We start from the raw sequence: 26,974 nt of genomic DNA on the forward strand, positions 1-26,974 counted from the left end.
TTTTTTTTTTTTTTTTTTTGAAACGGAATCTTGCCCTGTCACCTAGGCTGGAGTTCAGTGGTGCAATCTCAGCTCACTGCAACCTCCACCTCCCAGGTTCAAACGATTCTCCTGCCTCAGCCTCCCAAGTAGCTGGGACTACAGTCACCCACCAACACACCCAGCTAATTTTTGTATTTTTAGTAGAGACAGGGTTTCACCATGTTGGCCAGGCTGGTCTTGAACCCCTGACCTCAAGTGATATGACAGCCTCAGCCTCCCAAAGTGCTGGGATTACTGGTGTGAGTCACCAGGCCCAGCCTGTGGACCATTATTTTGTGTGTTAAAGTTACAATGGCCCAAGTAAGGTTTTGGTTTTTGTAGAGTCTTTTATGATAGTTTTTGTTATCAGGCATTTATGCATAAGAACCCTCTCTTCATGGTCTTCTGGCTTTGTTTGTTTATTTGTTTTTGTTTTTTGTTTTTTTTTTTTGAGATGGAGTCTTGTTCTGTTGTAGACTGGAATGCAGTGGCACGATCTCGGCTCACTGCAACCTCTGCCTCCCAGGTTCAAGTGATTCTCCTGCCTCAGCCTCCCTAGTAGCTGGACTACAGGTGCCCGCCACCACGCCCAGCTAATTTTTGTATTTTTAGTAGAGACAGGATTTCACCATGTTGGCCAGGCTGGTCTTGAACTCCTGACCTCAGGTGATTCACCTGCCTCCGCCTCCCAAAGTGCTGGGATTACAGGCGTGAGCCACCACACCCTTCCTGTGATCCCTCAGCATTCCCTGTTGCCATACTTGATGTTCAGCTTGAACTTATCATAGAATTTTCATAGAATTTCAGGGTCAAAACATGCCCTTTTTTTTCTTTTTCTTTTTTTTTTTTTTTTTTTGAGACAGAGTTTCGTTCTTGTTGCCCAGACTGGAGTGCAATGGCGCAATCTCAGCTCACTGCAACCTCTGCCTCCCAGATTCAAGTGATTCTCCTGCCTCAGCCTCCCGAGTAGTTGGGATTACCGGCATGCACTACCACGCCAGGCTAATTTTGTATTTTTAGTAGAGATGGGATTTCTCCATGTTGGTCAGGCTGGTCTCAAACTCCTGACCTCAGGTGATCCGCCCGCCTCAGCTTCCCAAAGTGCTGGGATTACAGGCATGAGGCACCGCGCCCAGCCTCAAAACATATCCTAAAAGTCATTGTACGGTCGGGTGCAGTGGCTCACACCTGTAATCCTAGCACTTTGGGAGGCCAAGGCCGGCGGATTACCTGAGGTCAGGAGTTCGAGACCAGCTTGGCCAACATGGTGAAACCCTGTCTCTACTAAAAAAAAAAATACAAAAATTAGCCAGGCATAGTGGCACATGCCTGTAATCCCAGCTACTCAGGAGGCTGAGGCAGAACTGCTTGAGCCCAGGAGGCGGAGGTTGCAGTGAGCCAAGATCGTGCCACTGCAGTCCAGCCTGGCTGACAGAGCAAGACTCTGTCTCAAAAAAACAAAAAAAATCATTTTACTTGAATGTCTTCTGTAACAGTCAACCTTTATTTGAATACCTTCAGCGATTAAAAAAAAAACTCACTGGTCACTCAAGTAATTACGTTTCAGAAAGTTTTAAGTGTTTATTTTATTTATATAGGGAGATATATACATATATATTATACATAGAGAGATGTATATATATCAGGTATATATATTTAAGATACACACACACACACATACATATCTCAACTTTGCTTTCCTTTGTCTTAACCTCATTAATTATGCCTTTGGTACCCCAGAGAATAATTTATCTTATTTATTTATTTTTGAGACAGGATCTCACTCTGTTTCCCAGGATGGAGTGCAGTGGCGCAATCTCGGCTCACTGCAACCTTGACCTCCCAGCTCAAACAATCCTCCCGCTTCAGCCCCTGAGTAGCTGGGACCATAGGTGCATGCCACTGCACCCAGTTAATTTTTCTATTTTTTGTAGAGACAGGTTTTCACCATGTTGCTCAGGCTGGTCTTGAACTCCTGGGCTCAAACAGTCTACCTGCTTTGGCCTCCTAAAGTGCAGGGATTACAGGCGTGAGCCACTGCACCCAGCCACCACATAATTTATCTTCCATGTAACTGAAGAGAGTCATCGGGTCCCCACTGTCTTCCCTGTGTCAACCTAAAAAAACAGAGAGAGGCTGTCTCTAAAATAAAATATTTATTCAGCCATAGAGCATTGCAATGGGAATACACGTGCCACAGTAAACTGCATATTCAGGAAGGGAAGAAAGACTAAGGTTTTTAAAGGAAAAATGAGGAGGATTACATATTGTTTTGAGATAATTATCCTTGGCTACAAGGATCAGTAACAAGGATGGCAGCAGTCTGAGGTTGAACAGGCAGTTGCCGAGCAGATATCCCTGAAGAATTTTTGTGTGTGTTAAGGTTACAATGGCCCAAGTAAGATTTTGGTTTTTGTAGCATCTTTTATGATAGTTTTTGTTATCAGGCATTTATGCATAAGAACCCTCTCTTCATGGCCTTCTGGCTTTGTTTGTTTATTTGTTTTTGTTTTGTTTTGTTTTTTTGAGACGGAGTCTTGCTCTATTGCAGACTGGAATGCAGTGGCGTACTCTTGGCTCACTGCAACCTCTGCCTCCCAGGTTGAAGTGATTCTCCTGCCTCAGCCTCCCTAGTAGCTGGGACTACAGGCATGTGCCACCATGCCCATCTAATTTTTATATTTTTGGTAGAGATGGGTTTTCACCATGTTGGCCAGGCTGGTCTTGAACTCCTGACCTCAGGTAATCCACCCGCCTCGGCCTCCCAAAGTGCTGGGATTACAACAGTGAGCCACCGTGCCCAGGCTGTTTGTTTGTTTTTAACACAGTGACTCCATTTTGATTCTGACAACTTTCACACCTTCCACTGGTGAATCATTCCTACTTCCATATTTGAGTTGGGGTCCCACTCTGTTGCCCAGGCTGGAATGCAGTGGTGCAGTCATGGCTCACTGCAGCCTAGAGCTCCTAGGCTCAAGGAATTTGATCATCCAGCCTAAACCTCCTGAGTAGCTAGTACTACAGGCACATGCCACCATGCCCAGCTAATTTCTTTATTCAGGTTTTGCTACGTTGCCCAGACTGGTCTCAAACTCCTGGCCTCAGGCAATCCTCCAGCCTCAGACTCCTGAGTCATTGGGATTACAGGCCCCACTTTCTTCAGTTGTTCTCGTTATTATGTGGTTCAGGGCCTCTCACCCCATGACACAGTTTGACTCATCACTGCCCTTCGTAAAGTAGGTAGTGTGGGAAAAATACATGGAAAGCAATGTTGACTTTTGTATAGTCAAAGTCTTATTCCTTTTTTTTTTTTTTTTAAGACGGAGTCTCGCTCTGTTGCCCGGGCTGGAGTGCAGTGGCGTGATCTCTGCTCACTGCAAGCTCCACCTCCTGGGTTCACGCCATTCTTCTGCCTCAGCCTCCTGAGTAGCTGGTACTACAGGTGCCCACCACCACACCCGGCTAATTTTTTTTTTTTTTTTGTATTTTTAGTAGAGACGGGGTTTCACCATGTTAGCCAGGATGGTGTCGATCCCCTGACCTCATGATCCACCCACCTCAACCTCCCAAAGTGCTGGGATTACAGGCGTGAGCAACCACACCCGGCCCAAAGTCTTATTCCTAAGTTTGGGTATTCATCTTTATACTAGTCCATTGTCTCATTGCTAATAAAGACATACGGGAGACTGGGTGATTTATAAAGGAGAGAGATGTAACTGACTCACAGCTCATCATGGCTAGGGAGGCCTCAGGAAACTTACAATCATGGCAGAAGGGGAAGCAAACACATCCTTCACGTGGCAGCAGCAAGGATAAGTACTGAGCAAAAGAAGGAAAAGCCCCTTATAAAATCATCAGATCTCGTGACAACTCACCCATTATCATGAGAACAGCAGCACGGGAGTAACGGTCCCCATGATTCAATTACCTCCCACTGGGTCCCTCCCATGACACGTGGTGGGGATGTGGGAACTACAAGATGAGATTTGGGTGGAGACACAGCCAAACCATATCAATCTTCAAAATAAGGAATACTGCCCTACTTTGCAGAGTCAATTTGGGAATTAAGGTAATATACATCCAAATGCTTGTAAACTAAAAAGAGATGCATGCATACTTTTACCGGAAGCCAGAGAAGGTGGGGCTTCCACTTGAAGTGGTATTGGCACCTAATGGTGATCCTCTCACACCCAATTTTGGTTTCTGCTACTAAAGTAGGAAGTTTTACTTTCAGAATTGGATGACAGCCACTCACAGTGTTTGGTAGTTTATGATTCCCTGGCATATGTTGTTTGGGAAAAGAGATCTGGACGTTCCACCTGAATGACCTGAACCGCCCCAGAGGCAGTGCTGTTCCTCCAGCTGGTGAGAGCTCTGGGTGGCTGCAACCCACAGTCCCTGTCCACCTGTCTGCCCCCAAGGACAGGCACATCTGGCACCCGTGGGTGGTCAAAAGCATCACCCTAGGATGGGTGCCTCGAGTGGTTTCCTAGGGTTCACTGTAAGAAGGATCCAGGCTGAGAGCTCCCAAAGAGAAGGCAGAAGAGGATCAGAGGCTATGGGACAGGCAGTGGAGATCAACCACAGAGGCTCGGAGGGCCACACCCAGGTCCCCACAGCCTCTCCTTTCCTCATGGCACAAAGATTGCCTTCTCTGTCTCTCCATTCAAGACTTGTCCCACCTCCCAAATCACCTTCCTGGAGCCTTGAACTGAATAGCATCTTCACTTTCGTCTGGCAAGCACCGCATGCTTGGTGCATGCCAAGCTTGGCACTGGGAAGGAGCAGGATAGATAATTGCCTCAAAACACATGGTCCTTGATGGGACAGGATACAAGGCAGCCAGCAAAAGGGATTGTTATAATCATGGCAACACCACCAATACCTGTGTGTCTATGGATGAAGAACTTTGCAAAATGCAAACCATCATTGGGTAGGAAGTGTGATCACAAGGGAACTTCTTTCTTCTTTATAATTTATTGAACATTTATATACATTTTTACCTGTTACATAAACATTATGACTTATTTAATATTTTCTTTTTTAAATTTAAAATAGATAGAGACAGGGTGTCCCGATTTTGCTCAGGCTGGCCTTGACCTCTTGAACTCAAGCAATCCTTCTGCCTTGGCCTCCCAAAGTGCTGGGATTGCAGGTGTGAATCACTGCACCCAGCCTATTTTCTTTAAAAAAAGTTTTTTTTTTTTTTTTTAATGCTGAAGAAGCAGTTAAGAAGAAAGCAAAAAAAAAAAAATTAAAAAAATAAGAAAAATAAACTTATAAAACAATTTTTTTAAGAGACAGGATTTCACTCTGTTGCCCAGGCTGGAGGGCAATGGCACGATCTTTGCAGGTGTGCACCACCGTGCCTGTCTAATCACCAAAAAAAAAAAAAAAAAAAATGTGGGCCAGGCGCAGTGACATGTCTGTAATCCCAGCACTTTGGGAGGCCGAGATGGGAGGATTGCTTGAGTTTGGGAGTCCTAGACCAGCCTGTGCAACAGGGTGAGACCCTGTCACTACAAAAACTTAGCTAGGTGTGGTAGTGCATTCCTGTAGTCCCAGCTACTTGGGGGGCTGAGGTGGGACGATTGCTTGAGCCCAGGAAGTTGAGCCTACAGTGGGCTGAGATCGTGACACTGTACTCCATCTTGGGTGACCAAGTAAGACCCTGTCTCAAACAAAACAAAACAAAATTTTGGAGGCAGGGTCCACTATGTTGCCCAGGCTGGCATTTAATATTTTCATAATAAAACCTGAAAAGATCACAAGTATGTGACTATGTTCATCTATAAAAATATAAGTGCATTATTAATGCTAAATGAAGAGGAAAAAAAAAAATAAGGGCAGAACAGGAAGCTGTGCAGCCAACCTGACAGCCAGGAGAGCAGGCTTTTTGACAAACATCAAAGAGCCATGGAAGCAGCAGGAATTTTCCAAGATTTTTATACTTCTTTCTACATAAAGTGGAATAGATACATCATAGTGATTCAAAGTTGAAAATCAAGGATCTGGCGAATCCTTCTGCGATAACATCCCCTTGCCTTCTGTGCTTGCCTTCTAGGAGGCAAGTGCATGGGAATTGCTGAGCCAGTCCAAAATGATCCTCCCCTTCTGTTTCCATGGCAATGAGGCCAGCCAGGGGCAGCAGCAGATGCCAGGAGAGAATAGAGAATATTCTGGGTCAAAGTCTTTGTTGAAGCTAAAGCGGTGCATTTGGAGACCCCATTTCTCCATCCCACAGAAGGTAAGGGGGAAAGCACCCCATTCCCATTTCTGGCTGCACAGGGAATGCCCCAGGGGTAGGACTCTTCAGGGTACCAGGCACTGTCTAGAAAAGCAGGGAGCCTGGTTCTAAGTCTGATGTCAGTCTAACTGCCAAACCTACCTGCACTTTTATTTCCAGGGTTAAACTCAAAGGGCAGAGCTTACTTAGATGGCACTATTCTTCCAAGGAGGGCTGAAATGTCTGGTGGACAAGAATATTCTACAGGAAGGGATCCATGGTTCCCACCTGTATCTTTCTGTTATGGATTGGAAAATGTTCATTCGATGTGTATGGAAGGAGGTGACAGATTCTCATAGGCCCTTGAGCGTTTCCTTTTTCACTTTTTAAAATTATTTATTTGTCTTTTTGAGACAGAATCTCACTCTGTCACCCAGGCTGCAGTGCAGTGGCACCATCTTGGCTCATTACAACCTCTGCCTCCAGGGTCCAAGCAATTCACCTGCCTCAGCCTCCCAAGTAGATGGGATTACAGGTGTGCGCCACCATGCCTGGCTAATTTTTTTTTTTTTTTCTTTTTTAGGAGAGATGGGGCTTCACCATGTTGGCCAGGCTGGTCTCAAACTCCTGGCCTCAAGTGATCCTCCTGCCTCAGCCTCCCAAAGTGCTGGGATTACAGGGATGAGCTACCATGCTGGGCTCATTTTTTAAATTAATTATTTTTTATAAGAGACAGCATCTCACTATGTTGCCCAGGCTGGTCTCCAGCTCCTGGGCTCAAGTGATCCTCCTGCCTTGGCCTCCCAAAGTGCTGGGATTAGGGGTGTGAACTATCATGCCAGCCTACTTAAACCTTTTTAAGACTCAAAATTTACACTTTTTAAGCCCCTCTTCTTTATTTTTAGTTGGGATCTCACTCTGTCTCCCAGGCTGGATGCAGTGGCACAATCATGGCTCACTGCAGCCTCAAGCAGTCCTCCCATGTCAAGGGATCCTCCCACCTCAGCCTCCTCAGTAGCTGGGACTATAGGCACATACCACCATGCCTGGGTAATTTAAAATATTTTTTTATTAATAGAGATGAGGTTTTGCCATATTGCCCAAGCTGGTCTCGAAATCCTGATCTCAAGCGACCCTCTTACGTCTGCCTCCCAAAGCACTGCAATTATGGGCATGAGCCATCATGCCCAGCCTTGTTCCCCTATTCTTCAGGGCAATACATCTCAAGGATGTGACTCCTGTGTGGCTCTGACCTCTGTGCAGTTGGTGCAGTGGGGTGGTAGTGAGGGCAAAGGCAGTGAGCGAGGCAAAGAGGAGAGGCGCAGCACCACTGGGGGAATCCAGAATATGTTGCCCCAGGATATGTCTCTTTGACATAACTACTTTTGAGCTAAAGGCAATTAAGAAGCAGCAAATGGGCCGGGCGTGGCCGGGTAATCCCAGTACATTGTGAGGCTGAAGCAAGTGGTCACTTGAGGTCAGGAGTTCGAGACCAACCTGACCAACATGGTGAAACCCCATCTGTACTAAAAATACAAAACTTTGCTGGGTGTGGTGGCACATACCTGCAATCCCAGCTACTCAGGAGATTGAGACAGGAGAATCTCTTGAACCTAGGAGGCGGAGGTTGCAGTGAGCCGAGATCGCACCATTGCACTCCAGCCTGGGCGACAGAGCGAGACTTTGTCTCAAAAAAATTAAATTAAATTAAATTAAATTAAAAAAAGAAGCAGCAAATGGAGAAAGAGTTCTTTCTGTCCTCCCCACTTTTCCACCTGAAGACAGGATATACATGTATATATATGTGAGCCTTCTAGGTTTCTTTTCTATTTATTTTGAGGCAGAGTCTCACTCTGTCGTCCAGGCTGGAGTGCAGTGGTGCAATCTCAGCTCACTGCAGCCTTCACCTCCCGGGCTCAGGTGATCCTCCCACCTCAGCCTCCTGAGAAGCTGGGACCACAGGTGCATGCCACCATGCCAACCTTCTGTGTTTCAGCGTTCACCTATTGCTCATGACACTCCTGTGAAGTTAGTAGGATCCCCAACTTCCATAGAAGGTAATAACAGTGGAAAGAACACAGGCCTGGCATGGGACAGCCCCAGGTGTGAACCCCAATTCTGACACAGTAGCGCAGTGACCCGGGCAAGGCGCTTGTTCCCTCTAAGCCTCAGTTACCTGGTCTGGAAGATGGAGATGAGAGACCTCCTCACTGGGGCATTGTGAGCTTTGACCTTACCAGTATGGGGAAAGTGCCAGCACCCAGTAAGTGGTAGCAACAAGAATTATTCCTGTTCCTCAGAGAGACGGAGTAGCCACAAGGCAGAACTGGGACTTGAGCATGGCCAGCAGACCCAAGTCACAGGAAAAACTGCCAAGAATGGGCACCCTGGTACCAAGCGAGGAACACGACGGCATAGCAGGGGACCGGCCCCCAAATCACCTTCACAGGGAGCCCGGGCCTATTTCAGGGTCCTCTGTGGGGATAGAAGCAGAAACAATACTCAGGCCAGTGTAGGGGCCAGGACTTCATGAGGCTCAGGGGTTTTAGGCAATTCCAAAAGGTTGTCACCAGCTATTGAATAAAATTGGTCATCCTCAGTTCCAAAGCAGAAGGGCTAATGTGCCGTGACATATTGAATGGATTCAGTGTCTTTCTGCAAAGGAGATCAAAACACTTCAAAATCATTTCCTGCAGACTCTCCTGAGAAGCAGCCAGGGAGGAAAACCTGTTTCACGTAGGAGATACGCTTGGTGTCAGTCACCATCTCTGAGATTGTAGAATTCTTTCTGTTTCCAAAAGGCTCTGGCATGCCGCCTCAGCGGCACCCTGGGAGGTAGACCGGTGGGACTGACCCATTTTACAGATAGGTAAATGGGAGCCCAGGGAGCCTGAGATCCTTTCCCAAGTGAGGACTTGCCCCTCACAGATGGCCACAGCACACTGGCATCTCCATGGCCCACTGTGAAACCCACACAGACCCCAGCTGGGCTAGGTCCTGGAAGGCCGGGATGAGGTTGACCTTTGAATCAACAGCTCACAACAGTGCCACAAATGCCCCACTCTCTGAATTCCAGGAGCCAGTGCCTGTGTACAATGGAAGCGGCCTCGTGGTCCTCTGAAGCCTGAGTGACAGGCAGATCCCACAGCCACTCTAAGTCTTACGCTGGGAGACATCCTCCCTGCATTGCTGAGTCTGCTATTTTCTCCTTCCTGTGGCACCCCCATACTCCTGTGCCCTCAATCCTTCCCCCTCCACTCACCCAGGGCTCTTGTTCAGTCCCGCACACCTCTATCTTCCTTCTGCATTGGACTTCTTGCAGACAAGGCAACTGAGGCTCATAGTAAGCATCTGGGTTCAAGTTCCCAACTGCCCAAGTCTAAAGCCAGGGCTTCTCCTCCTGGCCTCTGCCTTCACTATGTGCCTGGCACAGGTAGACCTCAGCCTCCCCTTCCTCCAGCACCCGCCTCCTGCCTCCACCCATGCATGTCCCAAGCTTCTTCCTTTATCGCTCTCGCCTCACTCCTCTACTCTCCCCTGGCTTCAGCCAAGACTCTCTGCAGATAATCCCCAAGCCCACCCCTCTGGCTCCAATCCCCATCCCAGATTTGAGGTTTATGTTTCTAAATCCACGGGTTCCCAGCTCCTTGGCTGCTCAACTTCCTGGGCTCTTCCAATACAATGTTTCTATTTTATTTTTATTTTTTTGAGTCAAAGTCTCACTCTGTATCCTAGGCTAGAGTGCAGTGGTGCAATCTTGGCTCACTGCAACCTCTGCCTCCCAGGTTCAAGTGATCCTCTGTCCCCTCCCCTATGTGACTGATGTTTGAAGTAACACAAGCTCTTTAGGGCTAAGGCTTTGACTCCTCTTACCTGCCCCTCAAAATATTATAGCAGTTTAAAAAGTACAGTCATTTACTCTTGAGTATGAATAAGCCACTAATCTAGATAAAGGAAAAAGCTGAGAAACCTACCAGACCAAAAGGAAAAGGAAAGACAATAGAAGACTAAGGCCAGGAGTGGTGGCTGTACTCCCAGCTACTTGGGAGACTGAGGTGGGAGGATCGCTTAAGCCCAGGAGTTCAAGGCTGCAGTGAGCTATGATGGCACTGCTGCACTCCAACCTGGGTGACAGAGTGAGACCCTGTCTCTAAAAAAAAGAGAGAGAGAGAGACACCCTCTGCTGTGATTTGACTCATTGTGATGAGACAGTCTGTTGTCCCACCCCCACAGTTGGGCTTGGACTGGGGAAAGGCACAGGGCACCCTTGCTTTGGTATCCACATGAGCTGTGCTGCACGCTCCTCACTCCTGCTCTCGCTCTCCTCCACCCACACCTAGAAGCCTTTAGGTGGCGCCATGCATGAGCATTTGCTCAGACTCATATTCTGCCAAATCTATTGATTATGCCTAAGTTCTTTCTGCTCTCCCCAGGGGCGCAGCTAGACCATGCCCAGCCATATTCATCTCTTTTATGGGGCAGTGAATAGAGAATGCCCTGGTTAACTGACCTGGGAAAGAACCGAGAAATTGGAGCAGACGTTTCAAAACAATATCCCTTGGCTGGGTGTGGTGGCTCATGCCTGTAATCCCAGAACTTTGGGAGGCCGAGGCGGGTGGATCATGAGGTCAGGAGTTCGAGACCAGCCTGGCCAACATAGTGAAACCCTGTCTCTACTAAAAATACAAAAATTAGCCGGACGTGCTGATTCGTGCCTGTTGTCCCAGCTACTCGGGGAGGCTGAGGCAGGAGAATCGCTTGAACCTAGGAGTTGGAGGTTTCAGTGAGCCGAGATTGCACCATTGCACTCTAGATTGGTGACAGAGTGAGACTCCGTCTCAAAAAATATGTAATAATAATAACAATAATATCCCTTGACTCTCTATACCCATTGCTAATTTTTTTTTTCAGAAAGGTAAAATCATGACTCATTCTAATACAGAATGAACACATCTTAAAGACTTTATTTAACTCATTAATTACTTAGAGAACCAGTAAAATATAAAAACTGTTTCCAAGGAGAATCCAAAGAACAAACACATATGTAGATGACCAGGAATGCAGAAATGAATTACTAAGAGATGGCCTCTTTCACTGAATGAAATGAATTGCATCTTTAATGGAAAATGTATTTACATGTTTATAAGCTGGAATAATTTGCAATCACAGACAATGAAAGGTGCAGACCATATAGAATCAGATAACCCAGTAAAGTCTAAGCCTTGCTTTCCACAGAAAAGATATGTATTCAATTCCTAGGTCTGAGAATGGGTTATTTGTTTAGTATTTTTTGTAGAGACAGGGTCTCACTATGTTGCCCAGGCTGGTCTCAAACCCCTGGGCTCAAGACATCCTCCTACCTCAGCCTCCTAAAGTGCTGGGATTATAGGCATGAGCCACCTTACCTGGACTGGGTGTTTCAAACAACAGAAATTTGTCTCAAAATTTTGGAGGCTAGAAGTGCAAAATCAAGGTGTTGGTAGGGCCTGGCTCGCTCTAGGCTCCAGGGAAGCCTCCTTCCTTGCCTCTTCTGGCTCCTGCTGGTTTCTGGCAATCCTTGGCTTTCGATGGCTTGTAGATGCATCACTGCAATCTCTGCCTCCATAGTCACATGGCATTCTCCCCATGTCCGGATTTCCCACTTATTAGGACATCAGTCATATTGGATAAAGGCTCATTCTAATGACCTCATCTTAACTTGATTAAATCTGCAAAGACCCTATTTCCAAATAAGGTCACATTCACAGTACTGAGGGTTAGGACTTCAACATATGTCACTTTGGGGGGTGACACAATTTAACCCATAAGAGTGTTGAAGAGGCCGGGCACAGTGGCTCATGCCTGTAATCCCAGCACTTTGGGAGACCAAGGCAGGCAGATCACGAGGTCAGGAGATTGAGACCATCCTGGCCAACATGGTGAAACCCCATCTCTACTAAAAATACAAAAAAATTAGCTGGGTGTAGTGGTGCGTACCTGTAATCCCAGCTACTTGGGAGGCTAAGGGACAAGAATCGCTTGAACCCAGGAGGCAGAGGTTGCAGTGAGCTGAGATCACGCCACTGCACTCCAGCCTGGCAACAGAGCAAGACTCTGTCAAAAAATAAATAAATAAATAAAAAGAGTGTTAAAGAAAAACTGAGGACAAATTAAATTGAATAGCATTTAACTGAGCAAAGAATGATTCACTAATCATGAGCCCCCCCAAATAAGAATAGGTTCAGAGAGACTCCAGGGCTGCCATATTTATGGATGAAAAATGGAAAACGATGTATGGAAAATGAAAGTGAGGCACAGAAACTGCCTATTGGTTACAGCTCGACGTTTGCCTTCTTTGAGCATAGTTTCAATAGTTGGCCACCTGTGATTGGCTGAAACTCTGCGATTGGCACACAAGTAGGTTACAGTCTCTACACATCCAGTTTGGCTAGAGTTTACTATCTATGGAGAACTTAAAATATGTAAGGAGGGAGCTTTAGGGTAAACTAAGTGTAACAACAGATACCCAGTAATCTTTTGGGCCAGTAAAAAATTTTCTACAATTTTCCTGACTTCCCTTGCCCTCTTTTTGATCATAATAATCTCCAAGATTTTTCTTGATGGCAATACACAAAACACCAGTCTCACTAGATATGTGCTAATTATTTACATGGGTGCAACAAGAGTGTTAATTAATCATATAAGCCTCTTTCAGTTTGTTTTGCAAATCCAGAGCCATATAGTATTAGCATCTAAGGCCAGAAAATTAACTTCTGTTTTTAAGTTTTCATTGGGAATCAAAGAGTGAATTCATTAATTAATTTGTTGATTTATTAGGTCTTGCTGTGTCTGCCAGGTTGGAGTGAAGTGGCATGATCACGGCTCACTGCGGTCTCAACCTCCCAGGCTCAAGCAACGCTCCCACCTCAGCCTCCCAAGTAGCTGGGACTACAGGCACTCACCGCCACACCTGGCTAATTTTTGTATATTTTGTTGAGACAGGGTCTCACTATGTTGCCTAGGCTGTTCTCAAACTCCTAGGTTCAAACAATCCTTCTGCCTTGGCCACCCAAAGTGCTGGAATTATAGGCATGAGCCACCACACCTGGCTGAACTTGTAAAAAGCTTATATTCCTTCTTTCCCTGAAATTAAAAAGCCAACCTCCCCCAAATGGTCTACTACATTTCATCAATAGTACATGTAACTTTGAATGAATCCCTTTTTACTTAAGGTTCCAAAGCTTGTTAAGCGTCCTGGTCAGACCTTAGGTGACCTTCCATACCACCACTAAGGCTGAGATCCTAAATAAGGCATAAGGCAGGTAGTGGCTAGTTTTCCTGGGAGAGTTTTGTGAGCATTGCCTTCTTAAGTAAAGTTTTAAAGTTTTCTAAGGGGTCTTAGCTCAGTCTGTGCTCAAGAGTCTACTTTTTGAAATAGCAATAGGAGCCCGGCATGGTGGCTCATGCCTGTAATCCGAGCACTTTGGGAGGCCAAAGTGGGTGGATCACATGAGGTCAGGAGTTTGAGACCAACCTGGTCAACATGGTGAAACCCTGTCTCTACTAAAAAATACAAAAATTAGCCAGGTTTGGTGGTGAGTGCCTGTAGTCCCACCTACTTGAGAGGCTGAGGCAGGAGAATGGTATGAACCCGGGAGGCAGAGCTTGCAGTGAGCCGAGATCACACCACTGAATTCCAGCCTGGGCGACAGAGCGAGATAACGTCTCAAAAAAATAAAAATAAAAATAAGTGAAATAGCAGTAGGTTAAAACACCTGGTACAGTTCTTTTCCACAGACTTTGAGTCTATCCTTTCTTAAGAGACATGGACTCTGGCCTATAGCGTATAGCTGACCCTTCAGATAATCATCAAAACAAAAGAAAACCTATTTGTAAATGGCAGATTCTTAATGGCTATGGTGAACTTATTACTTTACCAATAAAGTTAGAATGGAGGAGAGTAGAATTCTCTATTGAAATATAGTATATAATTGTTTCACGAGAGTTTTTATCAGTGTTTCTTCCCTGAGGATAAAGGCGTTTATTTTTCTGTTTATTTATTTATTTATTTTAGCTACAGGGCCTCCTGTCACCCAGCTGGAGTGCAGTGGCATGATCATGGATCACTGTAGCCTCGAGCTTCTGGGCTCAAGCCATCCTCAACCTCAGTCTCCTGAGTAGCTGGGACGACAGGTGCAAGCCACTGTACCCAGCTGATAAAAGCATATTATAGATAATGAGGACATTGAAACATTTCCAGAAACTTCTCCATAAAGAATACCAGTTTCTGAAATATTTATACATTTCTCAGCAACTCAGAATAGTAACACATCAAACTTAATTATTTTTAGCACCTCTCTTTTTATAGGCAGAAAACCAGACAAATTTTCTGACTTTCCAGGGTGCCCTCTGGGAAATCTCAAAGATAGTTTTAGGTATAAAAGGTGTCTTTAGGCTAGGCATGGTGGCTCATGCCTGCAATCCTAGCACTTTGGGAGGCTGAGTGGGGAGGATCACTTGAGCCTGGGAGATTGAGGCTATAGTGAGCTGCAGTTATACTACTGCACTCCAGCCTGGACAACAGAGCAAGACCATGTCAAAACAAACAAACAAACAAACAAACAAAAAGGTGGGGCCAGGTGCGGTGGCTTATGCCTGTAATCTCAGCACTTTGGGAGGCCGAGGCAGATGGATCACCTGAGGTCAGGAGTTCAAGACCAGCCTGGCCAATATGGCGAAACCTCATCTCTACTAAAAATGCAAAAAATTAGCTGGGTGGTGGCAGATGCCTGTAATCCCAGTTACTTGGGAGGCTAAGGCAGGAGAATTGCTTGAACCTGGGAGGCAGAGTTGCAGTGAGCCAAGATGACACCATTGTACTTCAGCCTGGATGATAGAGTGAGACTCTGTCTCAAAAAAAAAAGAAAAAAAAAAAATGGTGGGCACAGTGCCTCATCTCATGCCTGTAATCCCAGCACTTTGGGAGGCTGAGGCAGGCAGATTGCTCGAGCCCAGGAGTTTGAGACCAACCTGGACAACATAGCAAGGCCCCACCTCTACAAAATAAATGTAAAAATTAGCCAGGTGTGGTGATGCGTGCCTATAATCCTAGCTACTTTAGAGGCTGAGATGAGAGGATCACTTGAGCCCAGGAGGTCGAGGCTGCAGTGAGCCAAGATCACACCACCACTGCACTCCAGCCTGGGGGACAGAGAGAGACCCTGTCTCAAAAAAAAAAAGATATCCTGAAAAATCCTTCTTTTTTTTTTTTTTTTTTTAATTTTGTGTCTAATATCTGAAGGCAAAATATCGAGAGTTGTCAGAGGAGATTTGGGTGCATGATTAAGATAGAATCATGGGTGACTGGGAAATGATACTTGGTTATCTCTTTAATCAAAATGACAACAAAATATTTAAAAATAAATATAGAAGGCAACACAACTGTAAAAAAAAATTGTAAGAATCTTAGTGCTTTTATGAGAAAACTTTGTTTTTTTTCTTATGTTTACATAATCAAGGACATAAGAAAGTCAAAATAGAGTGTGGGAAATTATACTTACAGAATCCCTTATATGCAGGCAGATTTCACAGAGATAAAGAATTACCTTTTTTAGGCCAGGCATGGTGGCTCATGCCTGTAATCCTAGCACTTTGGAAGGTCAAGGCGGGCAGATTGTCTGAGCTCAGCAGTTCCAGACTAGCCTGGGCAAAATGGCGAAACCCCATCTCCACCGAAAATACAAAAAAATTTGCTGGGCTGTTGGTGCGCGCCTGTAATCCCAGCTACTCAGGAGGCTGAGGCAGTGGAATCACTTGAACTAGGAAGGCGGAGATTGCAGCGAGCTGCAATCACACTACTGCACTCCAGCCTGGGTGAGAGAGTGAGACTCTGTCTCCAAAAGAAAAATAAAGTAATTACCTTTTTTAAAATTGTATGTGAAGGCATTAATTAATACATTAAGCAAGCAAAACCAAGAAAACAATGAATTTTGTCAAATTTTAAACATATTTCATATGCTAACATTTCTTATATATTCATATAAGCTCTTTTCAGACTCAGTTGTTGTATATTAAGGCAAATAAAAATCACTTTCTGAATTTTGTCCTTCATTATGGTCTTTTATATTCTGAAACAAACTGACACTTTAAGACACAAGTTCTGAGTGTGGTCTGGGGACTCCCAAGAAGTCTGCAAGACCCTTTCAGGGGGGTTTTCAGTTTTGAAGCCAAAACTATTTTCATGATCACACTAAGACATGATTTCTCCCTTCTCATTTTCTCATGAGCGTCGAATGAAGCTACATGACATGTGAAATGGCAAGAGACTGAGGACAGAAGCAGCTATGGGAACCCAGCTGTCTTCTGTTCAGCTAGACATTAAAGAGATTTGCAAATAGACAATAATGCCGCTCTTCTCATTTTTTGGAGAATATAGTTATTTTTCATAAAAATATGTTAACATGCAACGATTCCATCATTGCTTACTTCAAATAGATTTTTAAATTTATTTTAATTTTCTGTGTGGGGATGATGCTGGTGGTTATGATTATTATAGAGACAGGATCTCACTATGTTGCCCAGGCTAGTCTTGAACTCCTTGGCCCAAGTGATCCTCCTGCCTGGGCCTCCCAAAGTGCTGGGGTTACAGGCATGAGCCATGGTGCCCAGCCTCTGTGGGGATTATTAATAGATGTAACTCATATAAGCAAAATCTCTTTGGTGTCCTCTATAAATTTTCTATGTATGTAAAGGGTCCTGAGACCAAAAAGTTTGGGAATTGCTGCTTTAGGAAAAACTACTCCTTTTCCTTTTTTAAAAATGTTTGTTTATTTATTTATTTATTTGAGATGGAGTCTCGCTCTGTCACCCAGGCTGGAGTGCAGTGGGGTGATCTCGGCTGACTGCAACCTCCACCTCTGGGGTTCAAGCCATTCTCCTGACTCAGCCTCCTGAGTTGCTGAGATTACAGGCATACACCACCACGCCCAGCTAATTTTTGTATTTTTAGTAAAGACCACATTGGTCAGGCTCATCTCGGACTCCTGACCTCATGATCCACCCTCCTCGGCCTCTTGAAGTGCTGGGATTACAGGCGTGACCCACCACGCCAGGCCTCTTTTTGCTTTAAAAACAAAAGCACATTCACAGTTGTATTTGTCTTTTGCTACTGCTCCTAGAATAGTCTCAACCATGCATAGTAATTATAACTTTTAACCAAAGTAATGAACTTCTATTTCACAAGGAAAATTAAGGACTGGATAATTAAGAAATGTCTGTTACACACAAGTATTTTTGCAGACAAACATAATTCTGAAAACATATAACACAACTTTCTATAGCCAGACACATCCCTTTTACACCTTCTTAGTGTAGCAAAAATGAACACCTTCATTACAGCACCCCAAAGATATAGCCTCTCTCTAACATGCAAAATATATTAAACCTCCTGGGGACAGAGAGAGACCCTATCTCAAAAAAAAAAAAGAATATCCTGAAAATTTTTTCTTTTTTTATTTTATTTTATTTTTATTTTGTCTCTAATTGTGTGTGCCACCATGCCCAGCTAATTTTTTTTTTTTTTTTTTTTTGTATTTTTAGTAGAGACAGGGTTTCACCATGTTGGCCAGCCTGGTCTTGAACTCCTGACCTCAGGTGATTCGCTCACCTCAGTCTCCCAAAGTGCTGGGATTACAGACATGAGCCACTGTGCCCAGCCCAAAAAGGCATTTTAAGCAAAAATTCTGAACTTAAAAACTGAAAATATGAGCCCAGGAGTTCGAGGCTGCAATGAGCCAATACTGCACCTTTGTACTCCCACCTGGGCGACAGAGTGAGACCTTGTCGTTAAGAAAAAAAAAAAAACTGAAAATAGAAAAGGAGGGCTTGTACAATGTTGATGAACTCATCTTAGAATGCATGATTTGTAAATAACTATCCATACATACTTTTGCAGTGATAACCACTGGAAAAATGAGAAGGTAAAAAAGCCAATCTAGACAGATTGCCTCTTTATGTTGGTAATACCAGGAGTCTTCAGAGAGCTGCTGTGGCCTGTGTCTCGTTCATCCCAGCTTCCTTTCTAATCCTGTAGCTGATGATGAAAATGTGGTAAATCTTCTGGCTTACCTTTGATGCTTTTTCATTAATTCACTTCTGGTAGTAAATTGTGGCAAGTCTTCCACTTCCATCCCATCAGCCATTCCCATCACCTTGTCTAAAAGGTCTTTATTGTAACTGCAGCCCATGAAAAGGTGGTTGGCCCAGACCATGAAGAAGGGACAGCAGCTGGTCCAGGCGGCCACCGCCGTTGGGTGGGTTGTAGTAGTTGGGCAGGTGGCGCAGGATGAATTCCATGTGGGCCTTCCATTGCTTCTCACTCTCTGAATAGGAGCGGAACTGCTCCACAAAGTCGGACACCTGCTGCACCCCGAAACCAGCTCCTCCACCACAGTGGCCACCTCGCCACCAACCATGGTGCCCATCGCCCTAATTTTTGTACTTTTAGTAGAGACGGGGTTTCACCATGTTGCCCAGGCTGGTTTCGAACTCCTGACCTCAGGTGATCCACCTGTCTTGGCCTCCCAAAGTGCTAGGATTACAGGCATGAACCACTGCGCCTAGCTGAAAGCCATTTTTAATATTTCATTTTCTGTGAAAAAAAATTGTACTAAAAATGTTGGAGAGATATATCCCAAAATATTTACTGTGATTCTTTCTGAATAGTGAAATTGTGGATGCTTTTTTTAAAAATTATTTTTTCCACAACAAATGTGTGCTACTCCTATAATAAAAAGAAATCAATAAAATGTAATTTTAAAAAGACAACATTTAAAGGCCGCTAACCTGAATTTTATTTACCGTGAGCAAATTTTGATGTACCAGCAAGCTGGGTTCTCCCAGGCATCTATCTGCCTGAAATAATACCTGGGGTTGTTCTTAAACCCAGGACTTTATGAGAACAACAAAGACTCTGAGGAGAATGATTAAACTCATGTCATGAAATGAAAATGAAACGTTTTCAGCAGCCAGGCCCCAGATCTTCAGAAATGCTCAGCAAATATTACTTTCCTTTCTTCTCTCCTTTCCTTCTGTTTGACTAGGTCAAATGGCCTTTGAAGGTCAATGTCCCATGTCACATGTCCGTGTGGCTTCTTTTGCCCACTGTGCCTCATGGACAGTCTACAAGCTGTTCTGGGTCTAGAGTCTGCCCTACGTGCCCACTTGATCCTCTACAAGTGATCATCACCAAGTTGGATATTCATTTTATTCCCCAGGCCCCCATCCTCCAAGCTAAAGGGATGAGGGGCACACCTAAGGTCCCTGTAGGATTCTGGCCCCAGGGGCAATTCCTTCCTCGTGCAGAATCTGCCCTCTGGTCAGGGATTAGGACTTATGTGGATTTAAGCACACTGTGGACCCTGTAAACCACTGGGAACACTTGCTAGGGAATCCCAGCACAACTCCATCAACTCTCACATCTCACTGGCAAGCTGGTGAGAACCCTTCTCTTGTCATGGTGAAAACAGGTCCCATGGCTGGGCGTGGTGGCTCACGCCTCTAATCCCAGAACTTTGGAAGGTTGAGGCAGGAGAAATACAAAAATCAGCCAGGCGCGGTAATGCACGCCTATAATCCCAGCTAGTACTCGGGAGGCTGAGGCAGAAGATCGCCTGAACCCGGGAGGTGGAGGTTGCAGGGAGCTGAGATCGTACCATTGCATTCCAGTCTGGGCGACAGAGCAAGACTCTCTCTCAAAAAACAAAAAAAAAGAAGAAGAAGAAAGAAAAGAGGTCCCTGTTCTGTTCAGATCTTCGGGGCAACGTTTAGGAACTCTGAAGCCAGAGTGTGTGGGTTCAAATCCTGTCCCCAGTGTTCACTCATCCCAGGTACATGGCTCATCCTCTCTGCCTGCGTCCTCCTGGTCCATGTGAAGTTAATATAGGAAGTGCGAAGAATGGAGCCCAGTACACAGAAATCTGCACTCCGTGTTGGCTGTTCATGTTATTTGGACCCAAGCACTGTCTCCACAGGAGCAGCAGGGGCAGTACTGAAGAGAGCACTGACCTTTCCTCTGAAAACACTCCTTACAGTCAGCAACCCCATCCCGAATGGTGCTAGACAAAGCCCCAGCATTTCTTTTCAGGTGGAGCCAGAGTTGGCACCAACCTCAGCCTAGTGGGCAGCTTCTCAGCAAGGAGAGACCTGTCCTTCTGCCCCAGGATGCCAGAGGGTGACCCAAGAACTGACTCCCTCCCCTTTGGCTGGAAGGTTGGACATAGCTGGGTAAAACTGACCTTGGACTTCATGTTCTTCAGAGTAGAGACTGAGATGTGTATCAGACCAGAAGACAGCCAGGAGCAGCCCCCAGAGTAGCTTCTAGATGGTCCAAGGAGGGGTTGTCCCCAAACACCTCAAATGTGTTCCAGTGGGAAACGAAGCCTGCAGTACTGTTTGTCCCGTGTTTGGACAGTCAGTGAAGTGGAGAGCAGAGTGAAATGAAGGACAGGCACATCTGCTGAAGATGTGGGGACTAGAGCCTGGCTGCTAGCATGAGTATTTGGGTGGTCGTGGGGTGTGGGTGTGGCTCCGGGAGGAGAGTTTTGTTGTTGTTTTTTGTTTTTTTGTTTTTTTGTTTTGAGATGCAGTTTCACACTGTTGCCCAGGCTGGAGTGCAGTGGCACAATCTCAGCTCACTGCAAACTCTACCTCCCAGGTTCAAGCGATTTCCAGCTAATTTTCGTATTTTTAGTAGAGACGGGGTTTCACCATGTTGGCCAGACTAATCTCAAACTCCTGACCTCAAGTGATCCACCCGCCTCAGCCTCCCAAAGTGCTGGGATTACAAGCATGAGCCACCACACAGGAGGAGAGTTTGAAAGCCCAGCTGCCCGCTGACACTTGGAGGTTACTGTCCCAACTGCAGCCCTTAGACTGTGTTGACTCAGGGCGCCTCTCAGCCTAATATACCATGACACTTCCTCACACAGTCTATTTGACTTGAAACTTATATTTAGGAATTGCACTAAGGAAAATATTCTGCCACCAGAACTGTTCAAAACTTATTTGTTCTAAATGGTGCTTAAATTTTCCCAAATTTAAAAACAATACTAAACAATTTACCTGATATCAACATAACCAGGTAAAGGTGAGAAAAAAAATTCTAAACAATCAATAACAGCCAAACTTTGCTCAATCATGCTTTTAAAAAGTTAATTATCTGTCTATTTTTGCCATAGAAAAAGTTTGCAGAACAGAATTTATTGCAGCCCTTTTGCAACCGGGAGGCAACAGGCTTGAGAATAAAGGGAACGAACTAAAGATGGTAGAGCCAAATACCAGAAAAACATCTATGGCATCCTGGAGCAGCTCAAGAGACATCAGTAACCGCCTAGCTCCAGGCTTCTTGTTATATAAGAAAAATAGGCCAGGCAAGGTAACTCACAGCTGTAATCCCAGTACTTTGGGAGGCTGAGAGGGGCAGGTCACCTGAGGTCAGGAGTTGGAGACCAGCCTGGACAACATGGTGAAACCTCATCTCTACTAAAAATACAAGAATTAGCCGGGGATGGTGGCAGGTGCCTGTTATGCTAGCTACTTGGGAGGTAAAGGCATGAGAATCCCTTGAACCAAGGAAGCAGAGCCTGCAGTGAGCTGAGATTGTGCCACTGCACTCCAGCCTGGGCAACAGAGTGAGACTCTGTCAAAAAAAAAAAAGAAAAAGAAAGAAGGAAAGAAAGGAAGAAAGGAAGGAAGAAAGAGAGAGAAAGAAAGAAAGAAAAAAAGAAAGAAAGAGAAAGGAAGGAAGGAAGGAAGGAAGGAAGGAAGGAAGGAAGGAAGGAAGGAAGGAAGGAAGGAAGGAAGGAAGGAAGGAAGGAAAGAAAGGAGGGAGGGAGGGAGGGAAACCCATGTGGTTAAGCCACACATACACACACACACACATGAATGCATGCACATCCTGATGTTATATGATGAGATAATAAACAGAATACCATCAAAACTGGTGTGAAAATGTATTATAAATGCGTGACAAGCAGTTAATAAAAATACACTGTGAGAACCTTGTGGGGCTCCTGGAAGTAAAATCCATGAAAGTGTGGGCCCCTGACCAACACTGGGTCCCAAGCAGTTTTTAATTCTCAAGCTAGTCTCAGCTCAGCCTCCAGCTGTTAGTCCATTCCTGACTCAGTGATCCTGCCACTTCCTGGCTCCCGTGGCTTCTCCTTCAGGTAGGCAGCTCTCAGCTGTGATTCTGTCGTCACCGCATCTCCATATTTCAAGGTGGTGGTTTGCCCTATGACCTCAATCCTCTGATGATCTTTATTTTTATTTTTTTAATTTTTTTGAGATGGAGTTTCGCTTTTGTTGCCCGGGCTGGAGTGCAACGGCACAATCTCTGCTCACTGCGACCTCCACCTCCCAGGCACAAGTGACCCTCCTGCCTCAGCCTCCCAAGTATCTGGGACTACAGGTGCACGCCACTATGCCTGGCTAACTTTTGTATTTTTAGTAGAGATGGGGTTTCACCATGTTGGTCAGGCTGGTCTCAAACTCCTGACCTCAAGTGATCCACTTGCCTTGGCCTCCCAAAGAGCTGGGATTACAGGCGTGAGTCACTGCGTCCAGCCCTGATGATCTTTTAAAAAGCTAATTTTCACTGTGTTCAACTTTTCTCCTGTGAGAATGGGAGTGATGGTTTCCAAGCTCTTAACATGTCAGAGCTGAAACTGAAGGCCTGTATTCCTTTTCAATGAGAAAAAGAGTAAAAAATTAAATACAAAAGGAGCATTCTTACTATGGAAACCACTGCAGAGAAGGCTTTATTTATTTATTTATTTATTTATTTATTTATTTATTTATGATACAGAGCCTTGCTCTGTCACCCAGGCTGGAGTGCAATGGCGTGATCTCTGCTCACTGGAAACTTCGCCTTCTGGGTTCAAGCGATTCTCCTGCCTCAGCCTCCCAAGTAGCTGGAACTAAAGACACATACCACCACACCCAGCTAATTTTTGTGTTTTTAGTAGAGAAGGGTTTTTGCCATGTTGTCCAGGCTTATCTCCAATTACTGACCTCAAGTGATCTGCCTCCCTCAGCCTCCCAAAGTGCTGGGATTACAGGCATGAGCCACTGTGCCCAGTCTGGAAGACAACCTTTAAACCGGGTTTTGGTGACTGGTTGGAGAAGAGTAGGGAAGGGAATTCCAGCCAGGAAGTTCAGCACGAGACAGGTGCAGAGGTGCCAGGCCTCTGGTCCATATTCAGCGTACCACAGGCCACCTATTTGCCTGGAAGCAGGATTAGTGGAGTGTCTGGGGTGCAGGGAGATAAACACCGGAAAAGGTGGGCGCTGAGGACACTCCCTTCTTCTCTGGTGGACTCCCTCTGAAGGCGGCCGCAGTGGGTGGAGATGCCTTTTCTTAGCATCATCATGGATCTCACAGTGGACGTTTACTGAGCACTTGCTGGCTGGCAGGCATTGTGCTAAATGCCACATCTGCTTTTTTATTTTATTTCATTTTATTTTATTTTCTTAAACTGTTAAAGATGTTCTATTTATTTTTTCAGTTTCTGTAAAAAGAAGACTGCTCCATAGTTGTTACTCACACCTCCCTGTCTGGTCTTTGCTTGAGTTGATACCTTAGCCAGTCCGTTCTGGCATGTCACCCGTGCCCCCAAAACTTACTCTGAGCTTGTTGGGTGAGCTTTAGGAGACATTGTGAGCTAGAGCTGCTGCAGTGGTGGGCCTGGAAATGCCGCTAGCTGATGGTACGTGCCCTCCAGAGGGACATGCTGGACACAGCCCTCTGTGTTCTGCACAGGAGAGCATCCTCCCGACCTCCCAACATATGAATGAAAATTTTGGTTTGGGGCTGGACTTCTTTTCTTTTCGTTTTCGTTTTTAGATGGAGTTTCGCTCTGTCACCCAGGCTGGAGTGCAGTGGCATGATCTTGGCTCACTGCAACCTCCGCCTCCCGGGTTCAAGTGATTCTCCTGCCTCAGCCTCCTGAGTAGCTGGGACTACAGGCATATGCTACCACGCCCGGCTAATTTTTGTATTTTCAGTAGAGACGGGGTTTCACCATGTTGGTCAGGCTGTTCTCAAACTCCTAACTTCAGGTGATCCACCCGCCTCGGCCTCCCAAAGTGCTGGGATTACAGGCGTGAACCTGTAACAGAGCAAGACTCCATCTCAAAAAAACAAAACAAAACAAAACACCACATTTTTAAATAACATGTGAGTCAAAGAAGTCTCAAGAGAAATTTTAAAATATTTTGAACTAAATGAAAATTAAACACCAAAATTTATGGGATGTAGTAAAAGCAGTGCTTACAGGGAAATTTATAGTATTGAAGTTATTATATACTAGGAAGGAAGAAAGATCTAAAATCAACAATCTAAGCTTTCAGCTTAGGGAAATAGAGAAAGCAGTGGGAGCCTAAAGAAAGCAGAAGGAAAGAAATAATAAAAATTAGAGAAGATATCAATGAAATTGAAAATAGGAAATCAATAGAGAAAATCAATAAAACCAAAAGCTGATTCTTCAAAAAGAGCAATACAATTGATAGCCAGGCAAATCAAAAAGACAAAAGAGAGAGAGAGAGAAGAAACATAAATCGCTAATATCAGAGATAAAAGAGGGGGCAATCACTTCTAATCCTAAGAACATTAAAAGGATAATAAAGGAATTTTATGAAAAATTCTGTGCTCACAAATCTGATAGCTGAAATGAAATGGACCAGTTACTGGAAAGACACAAACTACTAAAACTCACACAAAAAGAAATAGAGGCAAGGCCTGGTGGCTGGTGCCTAAAGTTCCAGCACTTGGGGAGGCTGAGGTGGGAGGATCACTTGAGCCCAAGAGTTTGAGACCAGCCTGGGCAACATAGTGGGACATCATCTCTATTTTTAAAATTTTAAACATATATTTTTAAAACTTTTTAAAAAGGAATAGATAGTCTGGCTGGATGCAGTGGCTCATGCCTATAATCCCAACAATTTGAAAGGCCAAGGTGGGAGGATAGCTTAAACCCTGGAGTTTGAGACCAGCCTGGACAACAGAGTGAGACCCCGTCTCTGTAAAAAATACAAAAATTAGCTGGGCATGATGGTACATGCCTGTAATCCCAGCTACTTGAGAAGCTGAGGTGGGAGAACTGCTTGAGCCTAGGTGGTGGAGGCTGCAATGAGCAGTGATCATGCCACTGCACTCCAGCCTGGGGGACAGACTGAGACCCCCCATCTCAAAAAAGTAAAGTGAATAAAATAAAAGAAATGATCATCTGAACAGGCCTAAATCTATTAAATAAATTGAATCAATAGCTAATAATCTTCCAAAAATGAAAACACCAGGTCCAGATGGCTTTACTGGTGAATTCTACCAAACAGTCAAGGAAGAAATAATACCATTTTCCTACAATCTTTTCCAGAAAATAGAAGGAGAGGGAATACTTCCTAATTCATTCTGTGAGGCCATCATTACCCTAATTCCAAAACCAGATAAAGGTTATAAGAAAGACTATAGACCAATATCTCTCATGAAGATAGATGCAAAAATCCTCAACAAAATGGTAAGTTGAACACAACAGTGTATAAAAAGAATTATACACTACAACAATGTGGGATTTATTCTAGGTATGCAAGTCTGGTTCAAAAATTAATTCATTAATGTAATCATCACATCAACATGCAACATTATATGATCTTATCAGTAGAAGCAGAAAAAGCATTTGACAAAACCTAACACCATTCATGATCAAAAACTCTCAGCAAGCTAGAAATAGAAGGGACCTTCCCAAACTTGATAAAGAGTATCTATAAAAATCTACAGCTAGGCCAGGCCCATTGGTTCACGCCTCTAATCCCAGCACTTTGGGAGGCCAAGATGGGTGGATCACCTGAGGTCAGGAGTTCAAGACCAGCCTGACCAGCATGGTGAAACCCTGTCTCTACTAAAAATACAAAAAATTAGCTGGGTGTGGTGGTGGGCGCCTGTAATCCCAGCTACTCAGGAAGCTGAAGCATGAGAATTGCTTGAACCCAGGAGACGGAGGTTGCAGTGAGCCGAGATTGTGTCATTGCACTCCAGCCTGGGCAACAAGAAGGAAGCTCCCATCTCAAAAGAAAAAAACAAAAAGATAAAGAAAAAGAAAATAAATCTCCAGCTAACATCATAAATGATAGTGAGAAATCAGATGCTTTCCCTCTAAGATCAAGGATGCTCTTCACCATTCCCATTCAACGTCATACTGGATGTACTAGCTAATGCAACAAGGCAAGAAAAGGAAATAAAAGTTACAGATTGGAAAAGGAGAAATAAAAAATGTTTGTTTGCAAATGACATAAGTGTCTGTGTAGAAAATCCCAAAGAATCAACAAAAAGAGGCCGGGCGCAGTGGCTCAAGCCTGTAATCCTAGCACTTTGGGAGGCCGAGATGGGCGGATCACGAGGTCAGGAGATCGAGACCATCCTGGCGAACATGGTGAAACCCCGTCTCTACTAAAAAATACAAAAAACTAGCCAGGTGAGGTGGCAGGCGCCGGTAGTCCCAGCTACTCTGGAGGCTGAGGCAGGAGAATGGCATAAACCCGGGAGGCGGAGCTTGCAGTGAGCTGAGATCCGGCCACTGCACTCCAGCTTGGGCGACAGAGCGAGACTCCGTCTCAAAAAAAAAAAAAAAAAAAGAATCAACAAAAAGACTCCAGGAATAACTGACTATAACAAGGCTTCAAGATACAAGGTTAAAG

General features: G+C 44.8%; 1 pseudogene; it reads right to left on the reverse strand.

Moving 5' to 3' along the window:
* Positions 1-18,348: 18,348 nt before the first annotated feature.
* On the reverse strand, positions 18,349-18,699 carry LOC111554431 (annotated as a pseudogene).
* Positions 18,700-26,974: the final 8,275 nt, after the last annotated feature.

This window comes from Piliocolobus tephrosceles, chromosome 15, assembly GCF_002776525.5.
Source record: "Piliocolobus tephrosceles isolate RC106 chromosome 15, ASM277652v3, whole genome shotgun sequence".
NCBI classification, from domain to species: domain Eukaryota; kingdom Metazoa; phylum Chordata; class Mammalia; order Primates; family Cercopithecidae; genus Piliocolobus; species Piliocolobus tephrosceles.